This window comes from Schistocerca gregaria, chromosome 3 (genome assembly GCF_023897955.1).
Source record: "Schistocerca gregaria isolate iqSchGreg1 chromosome 3, iqSchGreg1.2, whole genome shotgun sequence".
In the NCBI taxonomy this organism is placed as follows: domain Eukaryota; kingdom Metazoa; phylum Arthropoda; class Insecta; order Orthoptera; family Acrididae; genus Schistocerca; species Schistocerca gregaria.
Window position 1 is genome coordinate 873,993,445 of NC_064922.1, and position 12,203 is coordinate 874,005,647.

The following is a 12,203-nucleotide window of genomic DNA, read 5'->3' on the forward strand; positions in this document are numbered from 1 at the left end:
CAGAGGCTTTGATTCTCATCGTTCCTCCAGCAGAACAAACCAGTAATTCTGACGAAACAGGAACTGTTTGCGTGTTTCTATAATCTCTGCTAAACACAACGAACATGCGCAGTTTCGCATTGAATGTCTTCAATTATGTTACCTAACTTGCCACGAAAATAATATCTGTCTATGAGCTCACATTATTACTAATCACCAAAGTTTCCCTGGACTTCCGAAAATCATGGATGCAGTGAATGTTCTCTTGCAGTAACAAAAATAAAACCGATTTACTCTGCTTTGATTTATAAGAGCTGAGAAGCAGTATAAATGAATTCTAAAACAAATTTTGACTGTTGCACAGAAAAGGCAAGCATTTAATATTGGTAACGTGAATAATCTGACTGCAAGAATTTTGGGCAGTATAAACTGACTGAATAATGAACTTTGACATAAAACCTACGATAATTAGTTTTGCCAAACTGATTACAAATCCCAGAACTGAAACTGATACACAACACAGAAAAATCTAACTGTCTCCGAATGACATAAGTTTGCCCTGGTTGAGTTAAAAAAGAAAAGAAAAAAAACCAAATTATTTAGTCCTTACCTCTGTCTTGCGCGCCGCTATGCTGAAGCTGCCAATTACTATATCTACTCATGAGGTGCTATGAGTTCTCTGTTAATTGAAAATCGACGTATTTTCAGAACACACCTGGTTCCTTTACCACTTTTAGAAAAACCATTATCAATTAAAAATTGTAAGAGAAGGGTAGGTGAAAAATGGCGCTGCAATAATAAAAGAATGACTTCATAAAAATTACCCTTATAGTTCCTCTTCACCTAAATACAAGATTCCATTACACTTCCTCCTTCTCAGATAAATTACCGTTACATAATAATCTTAATTAAACTCACCCATCAATTGAAACTTTACATTTGAAAAATAACATTACGACTGCTTCCTCACTTTAACACAGCTAACCACTGTCTGCGACTGCGCGTAGCGCAACCTAAAGATGATAACCTAACCCTGCGATGCAACTTACAACATCGTTGCTCGCTCACATGTAACAGCTCGAGAGCAAAGATATGACATTATTGTACAATCGAATAAACCGTAGTAAATATGACAGCTAGTTATCAGTTTTCTGCAGATGGTATCGTCATTCCTGTGTAGTCTACATGACTTGCCGTACTTCACTATACCTTATATGCGTCGTTTCTACTCCTCGAACGTGATACTAGACGTTGGTGTCATTCTAAATTTCGAAAAGTCTGTGTTCATCTCGGATAAAGGAAACCAATTATAAACTGCGGTGTGACGCACCATGAAAGACGGACAAGTCATTACACACCAGATAGTGTAATGAAAATTGTTCGCAAGAGAAATGCCGAGATGATATGTTGGCATCGTCCCATAAGCTATATCAAAATATACAGCGTCTACACTCCGTAAGCCACCTTATGGTGTGTGCTGGAGGCGGCTTTGTGGATCACTACCACCTCCCCCTTTCCTATTCCAGTCACTAATGGTCCGTGGGATACTGATAAAACTCCTTGGTAAACCGAATCTCTCTGATTTTATCTTTATGGTCCTTTCGCCAGATATATGTAGAAAGGAGCAGTCTACTGGTTCACTCTTCTAATAACGTTCGCTCTCGGAGTTTTGCCAGTAAGCCAAATCGTAATGCAGAACGCCGTCTCTCTTGTAGCTTCTTCCACTTCAACTGGCTGAGCATTCCGACGCTTATGTCGTATCCTTTCGGGGGAAAAAAGACCTTATTGTTCAAGAAATACCGTGGGCGAAAAACCCTCTAACCACTGTGAAATGCACGGCAACAGATACTTGGCGTCGCAACACGTAATAACTTTTCGTGTCGTTATATCCACGTATGGACCGCTGGAGAAATAACAGCGTAAATGCTTCGCCAAGCGCGATAATCAGTATAATCTTGTATTCGCAGTTCCTAATGGAACGTTACGTAGAAGGATATTGTACTTTCCTATAGGACTCACTGAAAGCTGATCCTTCAAACTCTGTAAGTAGGCTTTCGTGTAATAACTAGCGTCTATCATAAAGTCTCTTCCAGTCCAGGTACTTCAACAAATCCGCATTTCACGAAAACCTGTAACCATTCGTTCCATCTTTTTTGTCCATGTTGAATATCCCCCGTTAGTCCTGTCTGATATCGGTCCAACACACTTAAGCAATATTATGGGACGGATCGCATAAATGTCTTGAAAGCAATCTAAATTGGAGACTCATTGCATAAAATTTCGCGCCCTGTTATCAGCATGAGTCGACTGTTCTTGGTGTGTCACTGATATTGTAATGATACATTACTGCGTTTATTCCGTTTTCTGAAGTACAAAATTTTGCTTTTCTGGACATTTAAAGTAAGTTTAAATCTTTTCACTACTTTTAAATCTTATCAACGTCTAACTGAATAAATCTACAACTTTTAATTAAAGGCAGTACTTCATTATGGACAACTGTGTCACCTGCAAAAGTCAGAGGTTACTATTAATAACGGTTTACAAGTTTGAGGTTGAAGTCGAGTTTTCATTTTATCTTTACAAGATACTTTGACGACTTCGCTAGTTGACTTTTGTCAGAAGTCGAGAGCGGATTTCATTCCTCGCTGTTTGACTCCTGTCAAACGGTAACCACTACACACTGCACGCAGCCATAGCGATTGTTTTCGAGCACCTTCAACCGCTGGAACACTCAGCGATGTGTTCCGTTAGAAGTTTGACAGGATTCCAAACAGACAATATCCACGCTCGACGAAGGCTTACTACGAAAGTTGCCGAAATACCGTGTAAAGATAAAATGACAGTTCGACAGCAAACCTAAAAACTTGTAACCGTCAATATCGCCGAGAGAGAATAAAGGGTCAGACTGATAACAGTGTCTCTCATGTTATTAACATACGTAAACGACAAGGGTCCTAACACAGTTCCCTGGCGTACGCCTGAAATTATTTTTACGAGGGGCATTTAAAAAGTCCGTGCAAAGTTCACGCTTGACCAAAATCGGCATCGTGTGAAGTGTTGCAAGGATGGTTTGCAGCTGTTGAGAAAAAATCTGCAGGACTTTAAGCATCATTTCGTCATTGTGGATGAAACATGGATACCTTACTACACTCCTGAGACCAAACAACAATCTAAACACTGGGTTACCAAGGGAGAATATGCACCAAAAAGGCGAAGACCATTCCTTCCGCCGGAAAGGTTATGACGACTGTCTTTTGGAATTCGCAAGAGGTAATCCTCATCGACTATCTGGAACAGGGTAAAACTATTTCAGGTGCATATTATTCATCGTTATTGGACCGTCTGCAAACCTAGCTGCAAGAAAAAGTCCTTTTACATCACGACAATGTACCAGCACACACCTCAGCAGTTGTGGTCGCAAAAATTAACGGAAATAGGATTCCAACTCATTTCACATACCCCTATTCTCCAACCCTGGCTCCCTCGGACTACTAATTGTTACTTAATTTGAAGAAATGGCTGACAGGAAAAATATTTATTCAAACAAGGACGTAATTGCAGCAACTAATAGCTATTTTGTAGACTTGGACAATTCCTATTATTCGGAAGGGATCAACAAATTAGAACAGCGTTGAACGAAGTGTATAAGTCTAAAAGGAGGCTAACTCGAAAAATAAAAAAAAGGTTTACCCCAAATACGTAAGTAGTTTTTATTTTTGCATGGACTTTTCAAATGCCCCTCGTATATCAGTCAACTACTCTCCAAGCAAGATGATATGTTTCATCCTTCCTACATTTATGTGATACCTTATATGACCGCTCTTTCGTTAATAGGCGCTGATGTAGCATCGAGACAAATTCTTTTCTTAAGAACAAGAAATACTGTACTTTTATTTTGCTAGGAGGTTATATGACACACGCGACTTTCTACATGCTCCCTCAAGCAGAAAAGCGGAAAACAAATAGAGTCAGATCTCAGCTGCCACGGAACGACGGACGTACTTGTTCACGAACAAGATTTGCAAAGAGATCAGGGGCTCATGCTGGAACCACGGATATCGACGAAGATCATGTCATCTGAAGTTCTTTAGGTTTCCTGCCTCGCCACTTAAGAAAGTAAGCTTTGTGGTATAATTGGACTGATCTGCCAGTTAATTTCAGTCTCGCTTTTGGTATTGGCCAGAGGAAGTCCATATGACGATGTGTAATTATATACAATACTGAACATTATAAATAATCAGAATATTTGGCTATGCGATAATACTCTCGTTTAAATTAATTTCAAAGCCACCCATTGTAGTTATATATTTTAAAATTATGTTGCTCAACCTAACAATACACAAATTGTGTATTTTGCACCTCAAAAAAGAAACGTGTGGCAGCGTGGCTAACGTAAAATGTAGATGTAATTATTATGATGATGTGCTAGTAAATTTTGTAGACTAATATCTGGGTTATCAAGTTATCTGTATATTAAAATTGGACGTTTGCCGTTACAACATCGGTTACAATATCGGATTTTATTTGATTTAAATGACTATTTAGGAAAACATAGTTGATTTGTCAGGTTACCTTCCATTCAGAAGGTTGTTGCACACAGCGACTGTTATATTGACTTGTAAATAACAGATTTCTGCTATCAGCCGTCCTTTTTAAATTTTATTGGCAGATCTAGATTTCAGCTACAAACAAGCCATTGTCAACGCACTATCATTTTTGATCAATGCATGTAATGCCTGTTGGTCGGGCTTCAGCTACAGTTCAATGAACTATGGATGAAGCCTGACCAACAGGCATTACATGCATTGATCTAAAATGATTGTGCATCGAGAATGGCTAGTTTCTAGCTGAAATCTAGATCTGCCAATAAAATTTAAAAAGGACGGCTGATAGCAGAAATCTGTTATTTGCGTTGCTGATTTGTGTATTTGTGAATAAATAGTAATAATTGGTGTAATTTATACTATTAAATTTTCTGTATATTAAAATTGGACATTATTAGCGGGCCAGATATCTTCGTTATCATATCGGCTTTTATTTTATGTAAATGACTGTTTTCGACAAAACATACTCTTATACTTTCTAACAGAACTGTAATAATTTACACTACTAAATTTTCCTACTTTATGTTTTACTATTCAATCTAATTTGTCACATTCTCAAGCGAGAACACTAGACAAATCGCCTATTGCAAATTTTTTCTGGTATTATAGACTTTACTTTTAATACCTGTTACTAAACACTGAGCAAGTATTTTAACCATCTCTTATGGCATTATGTAGACTTTTTGTAACACAAACAATGTAACAGAAGCTAAATTTCTTAACGTATTACGTTGTGCTACCCCTGTATTTTAGATCAAGTAGTTGCCAGTGTGCAGCCATTTGCGAGTCAATTACAGTCAAGACAGTCGTAATATAATTGGTATGAACATTCCATGACTAAATTGGTGACGGTAACTCTGTAGACATTACTGCTTGTCGTAAACATAAGTAAATAAAAAAGCACTGTATCACGCAGACAATTTTCTTTTTTGCGGTCACATCTTTATTTAAATTTCTGTTTCAGACTATTTGCTTTTTCAGCAATGGAAATGACGACCTCCAGATATGAACCTCAACATACACTTAAGAAAGTCAACAGTAAAGAAAATACCATTTTTTTAACGGAAAAAAATGTGCAATACAGTAAAAGAATTACATTTTTTAGTTTATCTGGTAATAAAACGCGTATGTCTAGAGGATATATTTAGTACAATTAGTTCGCGGTTGAAGCAAGCTTATGCACTCAGGTACCAGTTGTTGTATTGTACTGTATTCAGCTGGCGACGTAGAAACGACGGAGAGGCTTCGTCCTCGCCGTAGCCTCAGTGGTACACAACCCCACAACAGGCCACAGCAGTCCACTCACCCCACCGCCGCCCCACATCAAACCCAGGATTACCTTGCGGTTCGGCCCCCATTGGATCCCCCTAGGAACGTCTCTCACCAGACGAGTGTAACCCCAATGTTTGCGTGGTAGAGTAATGGTGCCGAATGCGTTCATGGAGACAGTGTTTGCACATACTGTAAATGAGGCTGAATAAGGGGAACCAGCCCGCATTCGCAGAGGCAGATGGAAAACCGCCTTAAAAACCATCCACAGGCTGGCCGACACACCGGGCCTCGACACTAATCCGCCGGGTGGATCGGAAAGCATGCGTTAGACCGCGCGGTTAAGAGGACGGGATAGGTACCAACCACTATAGAACAACTCTGTATCAGTTTTATGAGTTGTGCAGAGGATAGGAAGCTACAGGCTTCGTGTCGCCTACCTTACAATGTTAGTAACTACGTAAATAATAAACAGATATATCACGTTGTATAAATAAACGTTCGAAAGATCTCGTATTAAACTGATAAAGTTGTACCAGAATACGTCTTACTTCCTCCCTTCGACTCAGTTGTTTACAGACCAGGGTCCTCAGCTGGAACATCTGCTCGTCTCCAACGCTTTGTAAAGTTTCTATCACCATTAAGAAAAGAGCCAGCATGAGTGCTAACACAACGTGACGGAATACAATAACACATGTTTTATGTTACAGTGAAATTGCTTCCCATTTGTTTCCCTACAGCTAGATTTAAGGAGTCATTCTGTGCTACACTGTTCCTACAATATTTTCATATTTACTCTATAGGTCTAATGTATCGTAATAACTAATCAAATTGCACTGGGTCTTTTCCTGTACCCGCATGTACTACATTTTCTTAAGTTAAGGGTCAAATGCCTGATTTCGCACAAGCGTTAAATATTAAATACCCAACAATTTTCTAGCGACTTCAGTTTTATGTACCCAAGACCATCATCTGCAAAAAGTTTTACCGTCTAGGTGATTTGCAATACCTTGACTAAGAACGACCGTAGCACCTATATTTGAGGTAAATACCGCTTCTTGCTACGTTGTCCCCAATAAGAACGAGTTTCAGTGTTCTGTTTGATAGGATGTCTTCGTTTCTTGTCCATAACTGCAGACTACTTTCGTACAGTTATACATTGATACGAGTGATAAATCAGCTAGGTATTATAGCAGTCAGTCTGATGTATAGCCGCTCGGGATTAGCCAAGGGGTCTGAGGCGCGGCAGTCATGGACTGTGCGGCTGGTCCCGGCGGAGGATCGAGTCCTCCCTCGGGCATGGGTGTGTGTGTTTGTCCTTAGGATAATTTAGGTTAAGTAGTGTGCAAGCCTAGGGACTGATGACCTTAGTAGTTGGGTCCCATAAGATTTCACACGCATTTGAACATGTTTTTAGACTGATGTATATGTATTAGATAGGTGATTGGTACGTAGTATCTACTTGAGCGTGTTGTGGCGTTTTGAGGTGTATTGGTGGTAATGTTACGATCTGGAACTCCAATCCCGGTTCGAGATGAGAAAAATATTACAGCCGCTTTCGAAGCGCAGGTAAGTGATTTATCATTTGTACATCCTCAGACAACAGCAAGCTACCTTTACTGTTCCAATGGATTCGTACTGAATATTTTCTTTATTACTGTGATGACGTTAGTTAACAAAGTGAGAACCATTACATAAAAAAATTAAAACTCCTATTTATATAGTGGTAAGTGATTATAACACTTACACTGTTTTTCAAGAAGTAACGACTCAACAGAACGTTCGGCTCTGCTTCTTCTTTCTCTCTCTCTCTGTGTGTGTGTGTGTGTGTGTGTGTGTGTGTGTGTGTCTGTGTATGTTTGGTTCAGTGTCCACCACTGCAAGCGACAAGTTCATTCAGCACTTCGCTTTTTTTTTCATTGCTACCATAGTCGAAGACCTATATTTATCCCTGTAATTTGTGGTAATTTGTGGTATTCTGAAGAGGTCTTCCAACAGTGATAATCACCGACCTTTCTCTAAAATAATAATAGTTTCATAAAAATCTATTTATTGTGTGCCGTCTTTTCTAGATTCAGGAAATTGTGCTTTCCTTGGAATCACACTACCTGAGAATATTCCTTTAGTCACAGAAGCTGGTCTCGGAACCCTAATATTCACTTGCCAATTTTCCAAATCAGAGAAATAGATGCTATTGAAATTTGTCACTGATGGCTAGTGATAAGTGTTACCACTGGATGGACAGCAAAAGAAGTAAACAGGAGTACAAATCACAATTCATTGCTAGTGGCAAACTAAATAATTTTCAAAATCAAGTTTTCATTGTTCTTGAAACTAAATGCCCACAAAAGTTCGTATTAGAGTTTTTACTCAGGACAGTGAGACATGGCCTTTTAACACGAAGACATTTCATAATCTGAGTGTGACTCTCAGCGACCAGCGGAAAGATGTACGTAGTAAATTACTGGAAGACACAGCAATGCAAATAAATGGTTTAGAGAATAGGTTAGAATGGGAGCTGTGAGTATGCAAGGGTTGAGAAAAAGTGCAGGTGGGCTGGACAGTAGTCGAGCAGACGTATGTAGATTGCCAAGGGAAGTTACAGAAGTAACATAATACTGGTTAGCAAACTAATGGAAAGTAGTCAGATCACAGTAATTAGGAGCAACAGAAATTCGTATCGCTGAAGGTCACAGAGTCTGAAGACATGCAGAGGAGGTTTTTATCCAGTGGCATGTGTTAAAAAATTAACCATGACTATCTATTGTATAGTGAGTCTTCCGTAATAGCTATAATAGAGATTATTTTAAAACGTAATTTAGGAGGTCACTAAATCATCACTGAATCAATTTTGTTTCTACCCTTCCGAAATGTTCTTTTTATCCACAAGTTGGGAAACACTGAGTAAGAATGTGAGATATGTACGAAGCAATTTGCTCGATCATCTGACTGCGCTTGTCACCACGTTCCAGGGAGAATGGGACGAAGTACACCTCTCTGCATCAGAAACTCACTGCATCATCTTTTTTCAACGACTAAGCAGTGGAATAAGAGCCTTTATCTGCATTACTAAGAGATTAACACGGAACCCATTACCTGTTGCAGATTTCTTATCTAACAGCTTGCTGGGGCAACAAAAATTCGATTTTCAATATTTCGCGTGTATATTGACCGAATTTAAAAGTTTAAGATGTTGCCATAATATGCACATTAAGAGCTACAACACTATAAGTATTACAGTTAGAAACCGTGTTTTTGTCTTGAGACAATGTGACTGACAGCTCACAAATACCCAGACTTCATTCAACTGGTAACCGAGAATGAGAGCACTTTGCAAATTTCAAGAAATTTTATACATACTTTCAAGCCCTTGGGAAACTTTTTCTTGCTGATACCTCACCCCTTTCACCAAACAAAAGTTTGAAAGAAAGCAGGTTATCGCTTTCTGCATTTTCTCTGTTCACGCAGTAGAACTTCAGCATCAGAACTGACGTTTAAACTTACTGCTTCCGTCCCACAGACTATTTGCAACCACAGTTCCCATACAGTATCCATATTTGCCACTAAATGTACCTGCAAAATTACGCTATGTATCCGGACACCCCTCAAAACATACGTTTTTCATATTAGGTGCATTTTGTTGCCACCTACGGCCATGTGTTTCATATCAGCGACCTCAGTAGTTATTAGACATCGTAAGAGAGCTGAATAGGGACTTCCAACGTGGTCTGGTGATTGGGTGTCACTTTCGTCATCCGTCTACCTGTCTATGGCGTCCCTCTTTCCAGATAATAAGTTGAGAAGACGCCGATTTCACTTACCTCCAGCGAGGGCACTGCTTACTATTACACAAGTTCTTACTATACCGAGAGAACTCACCTACTCCAAAGTGAACACTCTGCCTTTTCTGTTTCACCTGAAAGACAGGATAAAACGACACGGTAGAGGGTAGCACACGGTGAGTGTCACAAATCATATTGTAAGATGATACATCAGCTCCATATCCCTGAAAGTGGTGATTATAAATTCTGTGTCAAAACTGTTACAAAGAAGATTTTGCTGGAAGCTCATTACAACTAGATCTAATGGATAAAGAACGTAAGTATTCTGATGAAGAATTATACTGATTTCTAAAGAGAAATGACTAGTTGTACACTTAATTTCAATTTTTGAATGTAACTGTAGCTACTTTGTGCTTTAATTTAATTACAGATATGTGATAGTGCACAAGAAGCCTAAAACAAATGCAAAAAACATTTTACGTTACAAATATAAACTATTTACATACTTCAAACATTTTAGTGACCGCTAATCGCCGTGGCATCTGTCACCAATAACTGAAATTCACGACAATGATTAAGTAATAATATAACTCTCATTAAACTTCCAACAAAGCAACATAATATCAAGTTAAATGATTGTCATAGACGTAAATATAACTATCGAGTTACTGAAATAAAAGGATCTTTAATCTAAATGTAGTTTTTTGGCTTCATCCTTCAAAAGAAAAAAAAAATCCTTAAGCAGCCAATCACTATACCCGTTTAGCCTGAATGAAATAAAGACTGACACAATTTCCAAATTTGAGGACAAATCATGGAAACAGCTGTAATCTTGCACTTTCTTGTCATCTGAGTCTGATGTCAAAAAATGTTTTGTCATGGACATTTCAGCAAAACGTTCGTCAGATTTGGGTCCGACAGATTACATTTAACAACAAAGTTTATCAACAAGAAGGTAGTCTCGCAATTGGTAGTTGGTTGGAATTCTTGCAGATATTTATTTCAATTCAGACTGTTTATCAAATAGATAAAGCAATTAATTATCTCGATCTCACCTTTTCTAATCCAAATAAATATTTATTTTAGAATTATCACAAACAGCAACAAGTACTGTTGTTATAAATAACATGTCTTGTCTCCCAAGCCACTTACTTTACAGTATGCATGAAATCTACACAGTCCTCTTGATAATAGAATAAAATTAATATTATCAAAGAAACAGCACAGGAATATGAGTAAACCCACATATAACTGATAAACTTCACAACAGTCTTAAAAAGAAACCATTCAGTCCTGCTAATATAGGCTGACACCAACAAACAAACACATTTACTTGCATTTTTCTTACAGTAAAAATTTCATAACATGTTGCTAATCTTTTTCATAACACTGGTATCTAAATCCACTTCAGCATTAACAATTAGTAAAAATCACAGCATAAGTAGTCAATGTCACCAGAAATCAGGTATTTTCAAGCTCTTAAGTGCCATAGTTCTACACAGGCAATACAGGAAAGAGGTTCACTACTCGACAGCAGCAACACTCGTGTGCCTTTCAGCTAAAAATTTTTTGTAAATTAATTTTTGTAACACATTTGTAGGAAAATGGACACTCAGCAAGAGACACTAAAGACAACCTTCAAACATATGCTACGAACTGATAACAAACGAAAAAAATTAATCTCCTTGAAGGACTTGCAAATTGACATAGTAGACAGTTAATTTCTATAAATATTCCATGAAGTTTTTAGAAACAAACTGTAACTTATTATCATCTCACAAGCACAGATCATAACATTCTTCTATAATTAAAGTTATTAGCATCTTATCTAATTGACTTCTACTTATAAATCCTCTGGAAGTTCACTTAGTAAATAATGACTACTTTGCACTCATTGTCCCATTTATGTACAAATTTCTAATTTGCTATATGTAACAGTCCCCTTTGAAACATAAATTGTAATCGCGTCTCTTCACAACCACCAAAAATTAGAGGAAATGTGATGATACAAGAAAATCACATGTTACATTTTGGAAGTGACTATGTTATGCATTATAATTTTACAGTGGTGCATATTATAATCTGACTATGTTGCATATCATAATTCGGTTTGTTGATTGGTTTAATGGAGGAGGGGACAAAACAGCGAGGTCATCGGTTCCATCAGATTAGGGAAGTCGGTCATGCCCTTTCGACGGAACCAACCCGGCATTTTCCTGAAGTGATTTAGGGAAATCACGGAAAACCTAAATCAGAATGGCACGACGCGGATTTGAAGCGTCGTCCTCCTGAATGAGAGTGCAGTGTGCTAAAACTGCGCTACCTCGCTCGGTTTGTCATAATTTGATGGTGACTGTGTTCTATAATTTGACTGCGTATTTCTACAGTCATCTTCTATGGCTCCATGTGTGTACATGTCTGTGCCTTTTAGATGATCTGTTTTATCTACAAGCATTACTATTTGTGTGTGTGTGTGTGTTTTTCAGTAATTTATTTATCAGATAAAATTCTGAGACCTATTCTATTGGCTATTCTTTCCAGCTTCTTTCAGACTTTCTGAGACTATTGA